This window comes from Bufo gargarizans, chromosome 7 (assembly GCF_014858855.1).
Source record: "Bufo gargarizans isolate SCDJY-AF-19 chromosome 7, ASM1485885v1, whole genome shotgun sequence".
In the NCBI taxonomy this organism is placed as follows: domain Eukaryota; kingdom Metazoa; phylum Chordata; class Amphibia; order Anura; family Bufonidae; genus Bufo; species Bufo gargarizans.
In genome coordinates, this window is record NC_058086.1 from 122,745,053 (window position 1) to 122,763,945 (window position 18,893).

An 18,893-nucleotide genomic window follows, 5' to 3' on the forward strand; every position below is an offset into this window, starting at 1 on the left:
AAGACCAAAGAGTTGTCGAAGGACACCAGAAACAAAATTGTAGACCTGCACCAGGCTGGGAAGACTGAATCTGCAATAGGCAAGCAGCTTGATGTGAAGAAATCAACTGTGGGAGCAATTATTAGACAATGGAAGACATACAAGACCAGTGATAATCTCCCTCGATCTGGGGCTCCACGCAAGATCTCACCCCGTGGGGTCAAAATGATCACAAGAATGGTGAGCAAAAATCCCAGAGCCACATGGGGGGACTTAGTGAATGACCTGCAGAGAGCTGGGACCAAAGTAACAAAGGCTACCATCAGTAACACACTACACTGCCAGGGACTCAAATCCTGCCGTGCCAGACGTAGCCCCCTGCTTAATCCAGTACATGTCTGGGCCCATCGGAAGTTTGCTCAAGAGCATTTGGATGATCCAGAAGAGGATTGGGAGAATGTCATATGGTCAGATGAAACCAAAGTAGAACTTTTTAAAAAACTCAACTTGTCGTGTTTGGAGGAGAAAGAATGCTGAGTTGCATCCAAAGAACACCATACCTACTGTGAAGCATGGGGGTGAAAACATCATGCTTTGGGGCTGTTTTTCTGCAAAGGGACCAGGACGACTGATCCATGTGAAAGAAAGAATGAATGGGGCCATGTATAGTGAGATTTTGAGTGAAAACCTCCTTCCATCAGCAAGGGCGTTGAAGATGAAACATGGCTGGGTCTTTCAGCATGACAACAATCCCAAACACACCACCCAGGCAACGAAGGAGTGGCTTCGTAAGAAGCATTTCAAGGTCCTGGAGTGGCCTAGCCAGTCTTCAGATCTCAGTCCCATAGAAAACCTTTGGAGGGATTTGAAAGTCTGTGTTGCCCAGCAACAGACTCAAAACATTACTGCTCTAGAGGAGAGCTGCATGGAGGAATGGGCCAAAATACCAGCAACAGTGTACGAAAACCTTGTGAAGACTTACAGAAAACGTTTTACCTTTGTCATTGCCAACAAAGGGTATATAACAAAGTATTGAGATGAACTTTTGTTATTGACCAAATACTTATTTTCCACCATAATTTGCTAATAAATTCCGGATTTTTTTTATGTCTCTCATAGTTGAGGTATACCTATGATGAAAATTACAGGCCTCTCTCATCTTTTTAAGTGGGAGAACTTGCACAGTTGGTGGCTGACTAAATACTTTTTTGCCCACTGTAACAATATTAATGGGATATGGAAAATGGCATAACGTGAAAAAAAAGATACAAAAAATGAAAATTTTCAATTTTTTGGTCAATTCAACTACCCAATAATTTTATAAAGAGTGATCAAAAATTCATACACACTTCAAATTGGTATTACTGAAAAGAACAGATCGTCCTGCAAAAAATTAGCCCTCACACAGCCCCGTACACTTAAATACAAAAAAGTTATAGGGGTCAGAATATGGTTCTAATTTTTTTTTTTTCCTCAAAGGTTTATATTTTTTTTCAGTAATAAAATGCAAGAAAAAATATACAAGTGTATAGTCATGAAAATAAAGAAAACTCTTTGAATGAGAAGGTGTGTCCAAACTTTCGGTCTGTACTGTTGCCATGACATGGATAAAATCTCCTTTCTAGATACATGGGTCCTGAAGGGGGAAGACGGTAGATTATATACTGACTTGTTTACAAAGGAGACTGATCGCAATAGCTTACTTGCATTCTCCAGCAGTCACCCAGTTTCTACAAGAAATTGATTCCCTTTTCTCAATTTTAGCGGGTTAGGAAAATTGTTAGCAACACTGAGGTCCGGGGAAACTAGGCTAGAGGAAATGGAGAATACATTTTTAGCCAGAGGTTATCCTAGGCCACTTTTACAAGAACAGAGGAAGAAGGTAGATATTCCTGAAAAAAACAAGACAGTGAAGCAACCACACATTCCACTGGTGGTCAAATATCACCCATTGACCCAACAATAAAGAGGCATTGTCAATAAACATTGGCATACAATCTCAAAATCATATCCTCAGATTGAGGAATTTCAAAGACCCCCTATGCTATGTTTTAAAAGGGCCGATAATATCAAAGATAAAATAGTCAGGGCCGACATTGGTAGCAATAAGCGAGATTTAAGACAGAGCGTGTTATCTTCTCCCAGACAGGGTACATTCTCTTGTCTGAATTGTGTAAATTGCTCAAGTGTGATCAGGGGGTCTCATCTCTCACACCCGCACTCTGGGGAGAGAATTCCCATAAGAGGTGTGTTCACGTGTGACAGCAGATTTGTTATTTATATTTTGAAATGTCCTTGTGGACTACTATACGTGGGGGAAACCTCTATGGGGATCAAAGACAGGTTGAGCAAACACAAGTCCACCATCAGGAAGGGTAATTTATTGCTCCCCATACCATATCATTTTCATGAAAAGAAACATACAATAGCACAATTACGTTACCAGGTGATTAAGGGTGTACCACTACCTCGCCGTGGAGGGGATCGAAATAAATTACTTTTACAAAAAGAAGTGTATTGGATCCATCGTTTACAAACAATGGATCCAAGAGGCTTGAACCGAGAATACAATATAAGCAGTTTGATTTGATGTTTAAAATCTCTTTGTTTCACTTTCCAGCGGAATTGAATATGGGACTCTTCTCATTGCCACAAATGGAGACACATGGAGCTTCCTTACCTATTATTGTATCTTGTCAGGGGGAGGAGCCAGTGGTATGACATCAGTTCCTCTGTATTTTTTTTTTCATTTTTCTGTTATTTAAGACATGTATTGAGGATACTTATGTATAGTCTGATGAAAGCACATGTGAGTGCTGAAACGCGTCGCTATGAATGAATAGGTGACTTAAATTAAATTCTGCATCAAAAGAATCAAGCGCGAGTGCTGGTCCTTCCTTTACAGCTACCTCTTGAAGCTCATCAAGAGAATGCCAAGAGTGTGCAAAGCAGTAATCAAAGCAAAAGGTGGCTACTTTGAAGAACCTAGAATATGACATATTTTCAGTTGTTTAACACTTTTTTGTTATGTACCGTATTTTTCACCCTATAAGACGCACCGGCCCATAAGACGCACCTAGGTTTTTAAGGAGGAAAAAAAAAATACAAAAAATTTGAACCAAAAGGTGTGCCTAATGGTGTTATGTGGGATCTGGGGTTGGCACTGTTATGGGGGGTCGGTGGATGGCATTGTTATGGGGGTCTGTGGATGGCACGGTTATGGGATCTGTGGATGGCACTGTTATGGGGATCTGTGGATGGCACTGTTATGGGGGGTCCGTGGATGGCATTGTTATGGGGATCTGTGGATGGCACTGTTATGGGGGGTCCGTGGATGGCATTGTTATGGGGGTCTGTGGATGGCACGGTTATGGGGATCTGTGGATGGCACGTTTATGGGGATCTGTGGATGGCACGGTTATGGGGATCTGTGGATGGCACGGTTATGGGGGGCACTGTGGATGGCACGGTTTTGGGGGGCACTGTGGATGGCACTGTTATTGGGGACTGTGGATGGCACTGTTATGGGGGGCACTGTGGATGGCACTGTTATTGGGGACTGTGGATGGCATTGTTATGGGGGTCTGTGGATGGCACGGTTATGGGGATCTGTGGATGGCACGGTTATGGGGGGCACTGTGGATGGCACGGTTATGGGGGGCACTGTGGATGGCACGGTTATGGGGGCACTGTGGATGGCACTGTTATTGGGGACTGTGGATGGCACTGTTATGGGGGATCTGTTGATGACACATAAATAGCATTTTACGCTATGTGTCATCCACAGACCCCCATAACAGTGCCATCCACAAATCCCCATTACAGTGCTATCCATAGAATGACCCCCAATAGGGAGGAGGGGCCGGCATCTGGTTCTGTAATTACAACGGGCCCGGTGCAGTCACTGTATTCTGCTACAACGGGCCTGCTCACTGTAGAAATCCTAACAACAGACAATGCTGTATGCTGATTAAGGTACCGTAACAGTAGTCTTTTATGCAGCCTGTACTTACGATACTAACTTTCCGGCAGGCAGGAGGCTGAGCTGGCGGGCGGGCGCTGAAAACGTAACTCACTATGTCACGCGCCGGCTCTCCCTTCTTCATTCATAAAGTGGGCGGAGCCGGCGCGTGACATAGTGAGTTACGTTTTCAGGGCCCGCCAGCTCAGCCTCCTGCCTGCTGCCTGCCGGAAAGTTAGCATCATAAGTACAGGCTGCATAAAAGACTACTGTTAGCATTGCCTGCAGTTAGGATTCCTACAGTGGGCGGGCCCGGTGTAGCAGAATACAGTGACTGCACCGGGCCCGCTGTAGTTACAGAGCTGGATGACGGCCCCTCCTCCCTCATCCATGCCTACTAATACACCCGCCACCGTGCTGCGCAGCATGCGGTCGGCGGTATACAAACTGAAGTATTCGCCACATAAGACGCACTGCCTCCCCCCCCCCCCCAATTTTGGGGGGGAAAAAGTGCGTCTTATACGGCGAAAAATACGGTATATAATTCCACATGTGATAATTCATAGTTTTGATGCCTTCAGTGTGAATCTACAATTTTCATAGTCATGAAAATAAAGAAAACTCTTTGGATGAGAAGGTGTGTCCAAACTTTTGGTCTGTACTGTATATATATAATTTCACATGTAGACTACTCCCAAAAAGTTAGAGCTATTTGGCATTTTGGTGAAATGTATGGAAAATGGAAAACGTTTGCGCTATGAAAGTAGGGTATTTAAGTAGAAGCATGCAATGGAGATTTCCTCATCTCAAACAATTTATTGAAACAAAAGCCAACAACAGTGTGGGTATACCCCCCACAAAAAAAGGCAGTCTCTCAAAAACTTATTATGTGGCCTTGAGCATCAATTACAGCTTGACAACAATGTCTCATGCTGTTCATAAGTCAAATTACTGTCTGCTGATACATTGCATCCCACTCTTCTTGAATGGCAGCCCTCAATGCATTGATGTTCTGGGTAACAGAGTTACAAGGTGTTACACTGCGACTCAGCTGATCCAATTGGTTTTCAGGGGGATTCAGGTCTGGATAAAGTGCAGGCCACTCCATTTGAGGTACCCTAGTCTCCAGCAGCTATTCCCTAATGATGTGACCTCGATGAGCTGGCACATTGTCATCCATGAAGATGAAATTAAGCCTGCGCTGTTCATGCAGAGGCACAATGACAGGATTAATTATGATATTCAAGTAGTATGGGCTTGTCACTGTACCATTCACAAATTGTAGGGCAGTTCTGTATTGACTAAACACACCTGCTCACACTGTAACACCACCACCACCAAAGGCAAACAGTGGCTGATGCAGAGCACTCTCCTTGATATATCCAACATTGTTGGCGGCCATAATTTCTGCTCAGCATGAATTGACTTTAATCAGTGAACAGCACTGAGCCCCACCCTCTGGTCTATGCAAGACAATGATGCCTATGCCTGATGGTGTGGTCATGCAGACCACGCTAATGTAAACGGTTTTGAATGGATTGACGTGACACTTGGGTGTCCCACACCTCCCTTAAATGTACCTGGAGTTGTGTGGCATTTATCATCCGGTTCCACAGGGCATTGTTCACAATGAAACGGTCATCAGTGTCGGATGTAGCCAAAGGAAATTCACTTCTATGCATTTCTGTGACTCTTCCAGTCTCTGTAACTCTGTTGTTACCTGCTGATGACACTCTAAGCTCAGTGGCCACGTCCACACTTCAATCTGGGAACATGTTGCTTGAAGACTTGGCAATAGTGAGGTACTGTTGATCAATTGTTAGGTGTTGTATTGGCCTCATGATGGCAAAATGTGAACAGCATGATGAGGAGGACTGTTTAAATATCAATTCTAATTGAACCAGGACATTTATTGGGCAATTCATGGATAAAACACCTGTGATTAAGCTTCTTGTTGGAGAACAGCAAGTTGTGCAAAAAGTACTGAGACATTGACCAGTTGGGCATGTGCATTCAAAAGTTTAGAGAAGGTCACATTAAATTCCTGTAAAGGTTACAGTGCATTTTAGGTTCATCCTGAAATTTCACCCACAAACCAAATTTCCCTAACTTTTACACACACATACAGTATATAGATTTACAGACATAATTAAATAATATAATTGTACTTTTGCTACATTCTTATGCCTTTTTTGCTACCTTCCAAGTTATTCAATCTTTAGATAAAAAAAAAAAGTTTTCATGTTAAAAAAGTAAATCTAAAATAATATTTTGCTGCAGATTGCATTGGCTAGTTGAATGGCTTTACTTATATATCCTTTACCATCAAGGGCTACACATATTGCAGTATGATATTACTGTGCATAATGTTCCAGGAATAGATTTTGCTATACTTAATTCATTCACAGAAATATATGAAAGCTTGTATTAGGCTAATTCTGAGGATCAGGATCACAAAGAATTTAAATACAGTAGGCAGTCTTTTGCTTTTTTTAAACTGTAGTGAATTAATTAAGCTTATTTATTGCAGAAAACATGAACAGGTTTGTCATCTTCAGAAAATTTCTGCCATTTGGTTGTCTACAATTAATTTTAGGATCTGAAAGTCTGTCAGAGTGTTGTGCATCACAATGTCTTCTTCTAAGTATGACACTTAACGCTATGTGACAGGTGGCATCATCCATATGTCAAATATGTACTTTGCAGTAGCTGTGAAGTGTAGATAAACTAAGCTTCTTTTTATGCAAGACAGTTATATGGAATGAAATAGGCCAGCTTTTTCTAAGTGATTTTTATGATATATTAATGTAGTCAGCAATGTGCTAGGCTGCAATAAATAATATATAAATATATATGCATATGTTTAGTTATTGGAGAGACAATATCATATTACAGCTTCCTTTGCATACACTTTTCTCATGGCATTTTTTCTAACTTGTAAAAAATGCATGAAGTTCATAGGTTTTTACAAGTGATATTTTATGGAGTTTTTATGTACATAATTTTGACAGTTTTTTTCAGGGTTTTTCCTTATGGACATTAGAGCATGTGAAAAATAAATTCAGCATTCTGAAAAAAAACATCCCAAAATGGTAACAATGCATAAAGGCAAGATAAATATGCCACAAAAAGTGCACCATTTGAGTGCCTAATAATTCACTACTGACTTAAAGGTACACAGTGTTGTGCTACAAAAATACCAAGAAAATTGCCCCAAAAATTTACTTAAAAATGTTATTTGTGAAACCACCTCTTTCATACATAAATTTAGTTTTGTATTTTTTTTTGTTTGTTTTTTTTACATTGGAGATTTTTGTGCCATTTTTCTAATGATATGTTGTCTGTGGATGTCTATGCCACAAAAATGCTGGTAAATGAGAAATCAAGAGAAACCTTTCTATATCCATTACGTGACAACATCATATTTGGAAATTTCATTACATCCCTACATAACTAGAATCTTTATTTGTTAGGGCTCATGCACATGAACGTGTTTTTTGTCTGCTTCTGATCCACATTTTTTGTGGGTCGGATGTGGACCCATTCACTTCAATAGGGCTACAAAAGATGCGGACACAAAAGAACCATTCCTTTGCACCCACAAAAAATAAATAAAAAAATATACCCTATTTTTGTCTGTTTTCAGAATAAAGATAGGACATTTCTATTATGGGCCGGTATACATGTTTTGCGGGTCTGCAATTTGCGGACTGCAAAACAGGCTACTGTCCTGTGCATAAGCCTTTAACTTAATAACTTACTTTTTTTATCTTTAAAGTAAGAAGCTCTTAGCACATATTATTGATCAAAAATATGTCTGGCCCATTTACCAGACGCCAAGTTAGCTTCTCATCAGATGGGACCTTCTCTAACATAGAGTGTCCAGCTCCATTGTTACTCTGATTAAAAGCACCATGGGGTGGGCGGGGAGTGCTAAGTTCAAAAGCGGAAACTACAGATTTTTCAGGTGGCTCTTCCACTTGATCTTCTTTCTGTATCTGCTCAGACTCTGAACCTACCAGCAACAAGCATATTCAGTATTCATCCCCAGTATATAAATAAGCTGGCAGCAAACTTAAGTGTATGTTCCTTTAAAAGAAATCAACATAGAGCAGAACCAGGGCCGGCCTTTAGTGTGTGCGAGCTGGGCGGCCGCACAGGGTGCCATGGCAACAGGGGCTCCCGGCGGCCGACACAGCTTGAAGTTGGTCTATTACAGCAGGCAGCAGGTGAGCCTGGCGAGCTGAGCCGCTGCAGCTGCCAGGTCAGGTTCCGGAGCGTGGAGGAGGTCCGGAGCGTGGAGGAGGAGCTTAGGGGCGCAGGTGCAGCATCCAAGTGCTGCTCCTTCACAGAGAGCCGTGGAAGGATCAATGTGTGAGGGCAGTGGCCGGTGCTCTGCAGACAGGGAGGGAGCAGAATACTTAAAATAGTGAGTACCTGTTCTTATATATATATATATTTTTTTACCAAATATATTTCTTTAAACGGGGGCAGGGTCTAATTAAGGGGGGCAGGGGACTGGATAAGGATGACAGACACTGGGTATGATTAAGGGGTCAGGGGACTGGATAGGGGTGACATACACTGGGTATGATTAAGGGGGCAGGGGAGTGGATAAGGGTGACACTGGGTATGATTAATGGGAAGGGGACTGGCTTTGGTTGACACTGGGTATGATTAAGGGGGCAGGGGACTGGTTAAAGGTGACAGGGTATGATTAAGGGGGCAGGAGACTGGCTACGGGTGAAACTAGGTGTGATTAAGAAGGGCAGGGGACTGGGTAAGGGTGACAGGGTATGATTATGGGGCAGGGGACTGGCTCTGGGTGAAACAGGGGTTATGATTAAGGGGGGCAGGGGACTGGGCAAAGGTGACAGAGTATGATTAAGGTGGGCAGGAGACTGGCTAAGGGTGACACTGGGTATGATTGTACTTGTTTGCACTTGCACTTAAATTATCTGTAATAAAAGAAAACTGTTTGTTACAAAGATTGTTTTCCTCTTTGTGTATGTTTAGGTGAACAGGCGGGGGGGAAGGGAAGGGGGCACCACAAGATTAGCTCGCACAGGGCGCCTGAACACCTAAGACCAGCCCTGATCAGACCCATAGGTAAAAGCATTCAGTATACTTTATTATACTTTTACAGAGTTTTCCTCTTTCAACAACGTATATACAATTTAAAAAAAGCAGCCCGACCCGGGTTTCGCTCCTGCTTCATCTGGCGCATCTCGGTTTCAGTTATTTAGGACGGGTTGTATAGCCACATCATAAAGACACATAATTTACACACATTTAGCATCTCAATTTCTTTAATTTAGGGCAAGTTTTATAGCCGCATTATAAAATCACATAATTTATACACATTTTGTGACTTTTCAGACTCATTCTTTACCAAAAAGGAGATATATATATATATATATATATATATATATATATATATATATATATATCCCTTTCACATATATTCTCTTATATCTTTACGCAAAAAATTACAAAAAATCTCAATTATAAACCATGAGAGAATATTTTAAACTATAAACTCCAATTTCATTATATCTAATAATTTTTTTTTTTTTTTAAACTTTTTCCTATGGTAATCTTCTCCATATTTATCCTAAAATTCCTAAAAATGTATCACAAAAAATTCTGTCTCATACAATACAGACCAAAAGTTTGGACACACATTCTCATTCAAAGAGTTTTCTTTATTTTCATGACTATGAAAATTGTAGATTCACACTGAAGGCATCAAAACTATGAATTAACACATGTAAAATTATATACATAACAAAAAAGTGTGAAACAACTGAAAATATGTAATATTCTAGGTTCTTCAAAGTAGCCACCTTTTGCTTTGAAATGGTTTTCACTTCACAGGTGTGCCCTGTCAGGTTTAATAAGTGGGATTTATTGACTTATAAATGGGGTTGGGACCATCAGTTGCGTTGTGGAGAAGTCAGGTGGATACACAGCTGATAGTCCTACTGAATAGACTGTTAGAATTTGTATTATGGCAAGAAAAAAGCAGCTAAGTAAAGAAAAACAAGTGGCCATCATTACTTTAAGAAATGAAGGTCAGTCAGTCCGAAAAATTGGGAAAACTTTGAAAGTGTCCCCAAGTGCAGTCACAAAAACCATCAAGCGCTACAAAGAAACTGGCTCACATGCGGACCACCCCAGGAAAGGAAGACCAAGAGTCACCTCTGCTGTGGAGGATAAGTTCATCCGAGTCACCATCCTCATAAATCGCAGGTTAACAGCAGCTCAGATTAGAGACCAGGTCAATGCCACACAGAGTTCTAGCAGCAGACACATCTCTAAAACAACTGTTAGGAGGAGACTGTGTGAATCAGGCCTTCATGGTAGAATATCTGTTAGGAAACCACTGCTAAGGACAGGCAACAAGCAGAAGAGACTTGTTTGGGCTAAAGAACACAAGGAATAGACATTAGGCCAGTGGAAATATGTGCTTTGGTCTGTAGTGATTTTTTTATTAAAGTCAACGCGTTTCAATGGGCGGAGTGCCCCCTTCGTCAGGACAATTTACAGAATGCAAACTTACTTGTGATTGAGACATTTAAAACACTGTTTTGGTTTGGTTAATCAGAGGGAGGTACAGAGATAAGGAGGGGCGTGTTTAGTATAATGAGACTCCTAGATAGCCTTCAATTACGTCAATTAGAAGAAGATACTAGGAGATATGCACACTTGTATCTAATGTGTTACCTAAAGGAATATATTGTAGTGCAAAATGTGGGCTACAGTTACGCTAGACTGAGCGCTACATGTGGCTGCTTCGTCCCTATTCTAAGCTGATACATTTGATACATTTTATATCACTAAAACATGCACTTTCTTGCGCTGGTATCTCAAAAGAACCACAGCACACGGAGTTCTCCTACAAAGAGCCAGAGCCATTTCCAGCTCTATGCTCTCTCTGTGTACAGCGATCCTCCGTGTCAGCTGTTCCGTAGAATACTGCCTGTCATATGAAAGCACCAGCGCTGCCCGATCTCTGGACTGGAAATAATAGCAATCCACATCGTCATGCTGTGCAGCGCTGGTGTTATCCCGTTTCCTGCATCAGCTAGTGTAATAGCCCTGTGGGATGCGGGGCTCTCGTTTCACAGGAAATGGGGTGATTCCTGTGTGTTCCCTTATTTGGACGCCTGGTCCCGATGTCAATCTGGTATATAGACTGCCGGTGTAAAGCGGGGGTGAGTGTGAACTTGCCGTTGGAGCTGGAATCAAAGTTCTTGGCCAGTCTATGCCAAAGGGATTAGCATGTTGTTGTTATTATTATTATTATTATTATTATTATTATTATCGGTCCCCGATTGTCTTTCAAGAGGTATTATAAATTGTGTCTTGCTATAGTAAAACTGTATATATATAATGGGATTACACCCATAATTCTCATTGCATTCTTGTGTGCTATGATAAAAATAAATCTCTGCGTAATTTAAAACTGGATGGGCTCATAGGGGGCACAGTTGATAGGGGTAGTTGGATAGATAAATAGATATATAAGACATATATAAAGATATATATAAAAATATACATTTAGATGTGAAGATAAGAATAAAAATAATAATAATAAAGATAAAATAAACATAAATAAATATCAATATAAATAAAAATAAGATAAAAAATGACACATCAAGTTGCACAGGATTAAACAGAATAAAATCACATAAAATACGGTGGCTGTGCATTCGGATGGATATATGTAATGAAGGTATAGATTCAATATTCTCTATCATCGTTCTGCTGGTCCTAATTTTATATGGACCATTATTATAGAGGGTTTATACAGGCATATACACATGTTTATATATACACATATATATATACACACACATACACTCACCTAAAGAATTATTAGGAACACCTGTTCTATTTCTCATTAATGCGATTATCTAGTCAACCAATCACATGGCAGTTGCTTCAATGCATGTAGGGTTGTGGTCCTGGTCAAGACAATCTCCTGAACTCCAAACTGATTGTCAGAATGGGAAAGAAAGGTGATTTAAGCAATTTTGAGCGTGGCATGGTTGTTGGTGCCAGACGGGCCGGTCTGAGTATTTTACAATCTGCTCAGTTACTGGGATTTTCACGCACAACCATTTCTAGGGTTTACAAAGAATGGTGTGAAAAGGGAAAAACATCCAGTATGCGGCAGTCCTGTGGGCAAAATTGCCTTGTTGATGCTAGAAGTCAGAGGAGAATGGCCCAACTGATTCAAGCTGATAGAAGAGCAACGTTGACTGAAATAACCACTCATTACAACCGAGGTATGCAGCAAAGCATTTGTGAAGCCACAACACACACAACCTTGAGGCGGATGGGCTACAACAGCAGAAGACCCCACCGCGTACCACTCATCTCCACTACAAATAGGAAAAAGAGGCTACAATTTGCACAAGCTCACCAAAATTGGACTGTTGAAGACTGGAAAAATGTTGCCTGGTCTGATGAGTCTTGATTTCTGTTGAGACATTCAAATGGTAGAGTCCGAATTTGGCGTACACAGAATGAGAACATGTATCCATCATGCCTTGTTACCACTGTGCAGGCTGGTGGTGGTGGTGTAATGGTGTGGGGGATGTTTTCTGGGCACACTTTAGGCCCCTTAGTGCCAATTGGACATCGTTTAAATGCCACGGGCTACCTGAAGACAAAAGGGGGTCCAACACTGTATTAGTATGGTGTTCCTAATAATTCTTTAGGTGAGTGTATATACACATACATACAAACATACATACACATATACACACAGGGTTGTGTGTCATTGCCTGTCGGATATGTATTGTTGATCATTATATAATCCTTATTTAATATTATATATGTGTATTATTTTTATTATCTCAAAAAAATCTCATTCATTTCCTTCATAGAATAGTCTCAATGATTTCGTTCAAACCTCGTGGGCTCAGTGTATCTAATTGGTACATCCAGAATACTTCCCTCTTCTGTAGTTTTTCAAAGCGGTTCAAGGGGTTTTCTGGTACGAAATAAATGGGGGTAATTTTTATCTTGTGTTTGTCGTTTTCTGGGGTAGATGCACAATGTCTGGAGACCCCATGTTTTAGATATTGTTTGCGGATGTTATACCTATGCTGATTCACCCGGCAATGAAGGGCTTGGGTGGTTCGGCCAACATATTGTAGGCCGCATCCGCATTCAATAAGATAGATGACATAGGTAGAATGGCATGTGAGATTGTATTTTATTGGGAATGTGGTACCATTATAGTTGGAAGTGAAGGAGGTTTGTCTATGTGTAATGATTATACAGCATAGGCACCTCTTAGATCCACACTTATAGCTCCCTTTCTCTTTTACTTTTTCTTGGCTCGGTCCACTTACTTCCATCGCTAGGGTGTGTTGTTTCGGTTGGCTCGGGGCTAATATGTTTTTTATAGTAGGTGCCCGTCTATAGGTAATATTTGGTATGGTGGGTAGGTATTTTGCTACATATGGGTCTTGTAGGAGAATATTCCAGTGGTTTTCAAGGATTTTTTGTATCTGTCTATTAGACGTGTTGTACTGAGTAATAAAGCAGACTATTTCATTAGGACCCTTTGGTTTGTTGTTAACTGATAGGCATTCCTCTTGTGATTGTAGGCTACTCTTTTTTATAGCGTCTTTCACAAGTTGTTTTGGGTATCCTTTATCTCAGAACCTGTTCTCCAAGATCTTTGTCTGTATTTTAAAGTCCTCGTTCTTTGTGCAATTCCGTCTAATCCTTTTACATTGGCTATATGGTATGTTTTGCAGCCATTTTTTATGATGAACGCTAGAATAGTGAATATAACTGTTAGTGTCCACTGTTTTGAAATATGTTTTTGTGCTTAGCAGACTGTTGTGACATGAAATAATAATGTCTAGGAATTCTATCTCTACTTTATTAAAATTGGGGGGGAAGGAGATCCCCCAGTCTGTTTCATTTAGGGAGTTGCAGAATATTTTTGCCGTATCTTCCTTCCCATCCCAAATGATAAACAGATCATCAATGTATCTTTTATAATATATAATCTGTTTGTGGAAATCAGAGTGGTTAGTGATGAATTTTTCAACGAATTCCCCCATGAATAAGTTTGCAAACGCCGGCGCTACTCGCGTCCCCATAGCGGTCCCCTTGCACTGATGGTAGACTGTATTATTGTACATGAAATAGTTGTTCTGAAGTATAAAAAGTAAGCCGTCAAGGAGAAATTCTATTTGGGGTGATGTTAGCGTATCATCCTTTTGTAGAACCGTTTTTACGCACTCTATTCCTATATCGTGCTCAATGTTCGAGTAGAGGGCTGTGACGTCCATTGTGAGAAGGCCATATGTGTCCTTCCACTCTATTTGTTTAAGTTCTCGGATCAATTGGCTCGAGTCGTGGAGGTAGCTTGGCAAATTCTTCACGTAGGGTTGTAAGAACATGTCCATGAACTGTGATAGATTGCTGGTAGCACATTTTGTGTTTGAAACAATAATAGGTCTGCCGGGGGGATTTTGTATGCTTTTATGGATTTTGGGCAAGTGGTAGAAATATGGGATACATGGTGTTTTTGGAGACAAGAAGTTACGTTCCTTTTTATTAATATACCCTTTTTTGTATGCCTTCTTAACCAGGGTATTTATTTTTTTTGTAATTTCAGGGAACGGATCGTGTAGGATGCGTTCATAATAGGTGGTGTCACTGAGAATATTCTGTGCTTCTTTTTCATAATCCCCATAGTTCTGTATGACCAAACCCCCTCCCTTATCTGCAGGCCGAATGATCAATTCCTCATTCTTTTTTAATGTGTCTAGTGCTTTGCTTTCATGGTATGTTAGGTTTCCCTTGAGTGCCTTACTTTTATCAGTTTCTGTTCCATTCGCGATCTTTTTCAGATCAGTAGATACAAGATCAAAGAAAGTCGGGATGCAATGTCCCTGGCTGTGTAATGGGAAGAAATTGGATTTACGTCGAACTTCTATATGTCTGAAGTTGTCCGTATTTGTTGTTTGGATTTCTCCATTGTCTTCTATGGTCTTTTTTTCACTAGTTAATCTTTCGTTTTGTCTTTGGGTAGGTATTTTGTTTTTTTCCAGGTCAAAATGTCTCTTTATTGTTAAATTACGTCTAAACTTTTGGACATCTATGAATAGACCTAGTGGGTCGATCTTGTTTTGGGGGCAAAATGACAGTCCTTTCTGTAGAAGGCTGGTTTCATGGGTTGTTAACGTATGTGAGGATAAGTTAAATATTTTCACTGTGGATGTTTCTTTAGTAGAGGTAGGGGGTTCATGTTTCTTTAAATTTGCATTTACACAACTCTTCCTTTTTTGGTGTTGTCCCCCTCTCTTTCCTCGTGTTCTAGTTTTATTTTTATTTTTGGGAAGTATTGGGTAATCTGTGGGTTCGATTTTAGACGGGGGGGAACGTAACCCTACTTCTAAAAAAGGAGCACTCGGTGCATTAGGTAATCTGGCATGATTTAAAAATGGTACAAATGCATTAGAGCCTGATGCTGTGTTATCAATAACCGAAATATGCTCATCAATTTCGATCAAAGGGAAAATGTGGGGACTAGGGGTAGGGGAGAGGTGGAGGGTATAGTCGTGGGGGTGGGATATGTTGTCAGGGTCCTCTGTGGTCCCTATGAGAAGGAAACCTGAATTGGAAATATTATGGGGGTCCTGTATGGTACTACTGTGAGCGGATCCTGACTTGATGTTTATAGGTTTAGATATGTTTTTCTGGGGGCTGTGATGTGTCCCATAGCTAGATGTATTTTTTCTTGATTTATAATCAAAGTATTTTGATTTTAATGCTCAGAATTTTTCCAGAAACTCATCTGTGTCTGTGTGACTGGTGTTTGTTATGGTACTGGGATTATCAGATTTGGTGTCACGACTGACGTCACATGCCTGCGCCGCCTCCTTCATTCAGAAAGTAGGCCGGGCACATGACGTCAGTTGTGACGCTGCCGCTCGTCTGCCCGGCCGGCCAGCATTAAGATGACAGCCCTGTGAGTAGGATGTGGCTGTATTGAATGTAATACTGCAGAGGGGGCCTCATGAATAGAATGCTTATTAATTGTACAACATTTTATAACTACTGGAGCTGGGGGCCGGAGAACAGTGAACGCACCGGCCCCCAGCTCCTCCTCCCAGTCCCTCCCCGCTATTTTCTATTAATTGTACAATGGGGGGGGGAGGGCTGTGGATGGCACTGTTATGGGGTGGGGGTCTGTGGATGGCACTGTTATGGGGTGGGTGGGGGTCTGTGGATGGCACTGTTATGAGGTGGGCGGGTCTGTGGATGGCACTGTTATGGGGTGGGTGGGGGTCTGTGGATGGCACTGTTATGGAGTGGGTGGGGGTCTGTGGATGGCACTGTTATGAGGTGGGGGGGGTCTGTGGATGGCACTGTTATGAGGTGGGGGGGTCTGTGGATGGCACTGTTATGGGGTGGGGGGTCTTTTAAAAGTATTTGGGCAAAAAGGCAGTTTCGGTTTCGGTTTCGGTCAAGGGGTATCCTGAATTTTCGGTTTCGGTTTCGGACCAGAATTTTCATTTCGGTGCACCCCTACTATCTCCACATGATTCCATTCAGACTAGCATAATACAAAGTCGCTTATTTTCACCCACTTGCCGGTAAATGTGATTTTCGTAGTTTCTTTTCTACAGACCCACTGTCGTGCTTTCTAATACTGTTAGTCAACATAATTCTCCCCTATATCCCGCAAAAAAAATATATATATTTGCAAAAAATATTTTTTAGAGAATACACCCCATTCTATGTTTAACCCTGTTGGCTGTAGCGTTCCCAGATTATATAGCCATTCTACCTCTTTTTTATTTATTTGCTTAACTGGATCTCCACCTCTCCATTTTTTCTGTACCCACTTGACCCCAATAATCTTCAGACCCGCTGGATTCTTTTGATGTACCCTCTTAAAGTGTCCAAAAGCACTGTGGTACTCCAAATTTTTTTTAATATTCCTTACGTGTTCCCCTACTCTCACTTTTAACTTTCTGAGTGTTCTGCCCACATATTGAAGTTTGCAGGGACACTCTAAAACATATATAACCCCCATACTCTCACAGGATAAATTTCCTTTTATTTTTAATTCTTTTTTGTTTTCTGTTGCAACTATATTGTTACTGGTCCTATTCTTTTTATCCTCTTTGGACCTATTTTTGCATCCTGTGCAGAGACCGCACCATTTAAACATACCTCTCTTTTTGGGTGGTGCTTCCATTTCTTTAAACAGCTATGAACCACTTTATCCTTAATCGTAGGTGCTCGTCTGAAAAGGACCAGTGGGTTTCTCTGGTATTAAGGGTCCTATTACTGGGTCATTATTTAAGATTCCCCAATTCTTCCTGATAATATGTTTAATTTGGGGACACATTGTGAAATATGTTATGGAAAAGGCAAATTTTTGGTTTTATTTTTAATCTCTATATTTCCTTGTCGTACACTATCAGCCCTCCTTCTTTATACCCCTTCTCTCTAAACTTTTCCAAAATAATCTTTCACTTGGGAACTGTTTCTCCTAACCCTCTGGAACTGTCCTTTAGGTATGTTCTTTATCCTTGGGTCATAATGGCAGTTACTGACATCTATGTAGCCATTTTGGTCTGTGGTTTTGAAATTGGTTCTCGTGTGTATTGAGCCATCTATAACCATAATTTCCAAATCAAGGAAATTTACTGTTTTTTTGCTTATACAATCAGTGAATTTGATATTCCAGGTGTTATTAATGGAAGTATTAATGCAGCTATACAAAGGGACAAACACTATTGGAATAACTAATTGCAACTGGTGTGATACACCAGTTGACCCCCAAAAAACGGATTGAGGCAGAGGTGTTATATACCTATAATATACTTTCTATATAGTGAATTTGTATTGTGCAGCAGTTGTGTGCGGTTCTACTAAGATACCACAGCTATACAGAGAGACAAACTCTATTGGAACAACTAATTGCAACTGGTGTGATATACTAGTTGCCCCCAAAAAAACTGATTGAGGCAGGGGTATGATATACCTATAATATACTTTTTATATAGTTTTTGTATTGTGCAGCAGTTGTGTGCGGTTCTGCTGAGATGCTGCAGCTATACAGAGGGACAAACGGTATTGGAACAATAAATTGCAAATGCTGTGATATACCTGTTGCCCCCCAAAAAAACTGATTAAGGGGTTTGATATACCTGATTACAGCAAATAATCATTAAGGGGTTATGTATACCTGTTGCCCCCCCAAAAAACTGATTAAGGGGTGTGATATACCTGCTTACAGCAAATAATCATTAAGGGGTTCTATATACCTGCTTCCACAAATATTGCTCTTTTATAGGGACTTTGTCACAGGGTCATTTTGAAAATGACAGGCTGAGGAAGAGGCTGGCCATTCCACAGGCATGGTAGGGGTTGGGAAGGTCCACCAGAACGGAGCCTAAGTGGGAAGTTGGAGAAGGTGTGCGCCATTACGTCAAAAGATGCACCATAGTTGGTTGAGTTGTTCACTCAGCTTTCCACTACTGCAACCTCCCTATCCTCTGTATCAGCACCCTCCTCACTCTCTGTTGTGTGCACCCCCAAACACACCACCACCACCATCATAGCCCTTCCACTCGAGTCAGAGGAATTATTTTCCCATACATTCCCAGACCTTACCAATGCGCAGCCATTCTTGGCAATGGATGAGGAAGAGGAGGTAGCCAGCAGTCTGACCACAGTACCCAGATCAGCCCAAAGAGGGTGGTCCCTGCTGTTATTGTCTACTCTGAGATCTCTAATGTCAGTGGTGGTGAAGGTGACGATGATGACGTGTCGATGGACGTCACGTGGGTAGCAACAAAAGAGGAAGAGGAAGGGAGTTCAGAGGGAGAGACGGAGAAGCTTATAGGGAGGAGAAGCAGGCAGCACTTGCAGTGCACAGGAGGCCAAAAGCAGTCTGCAC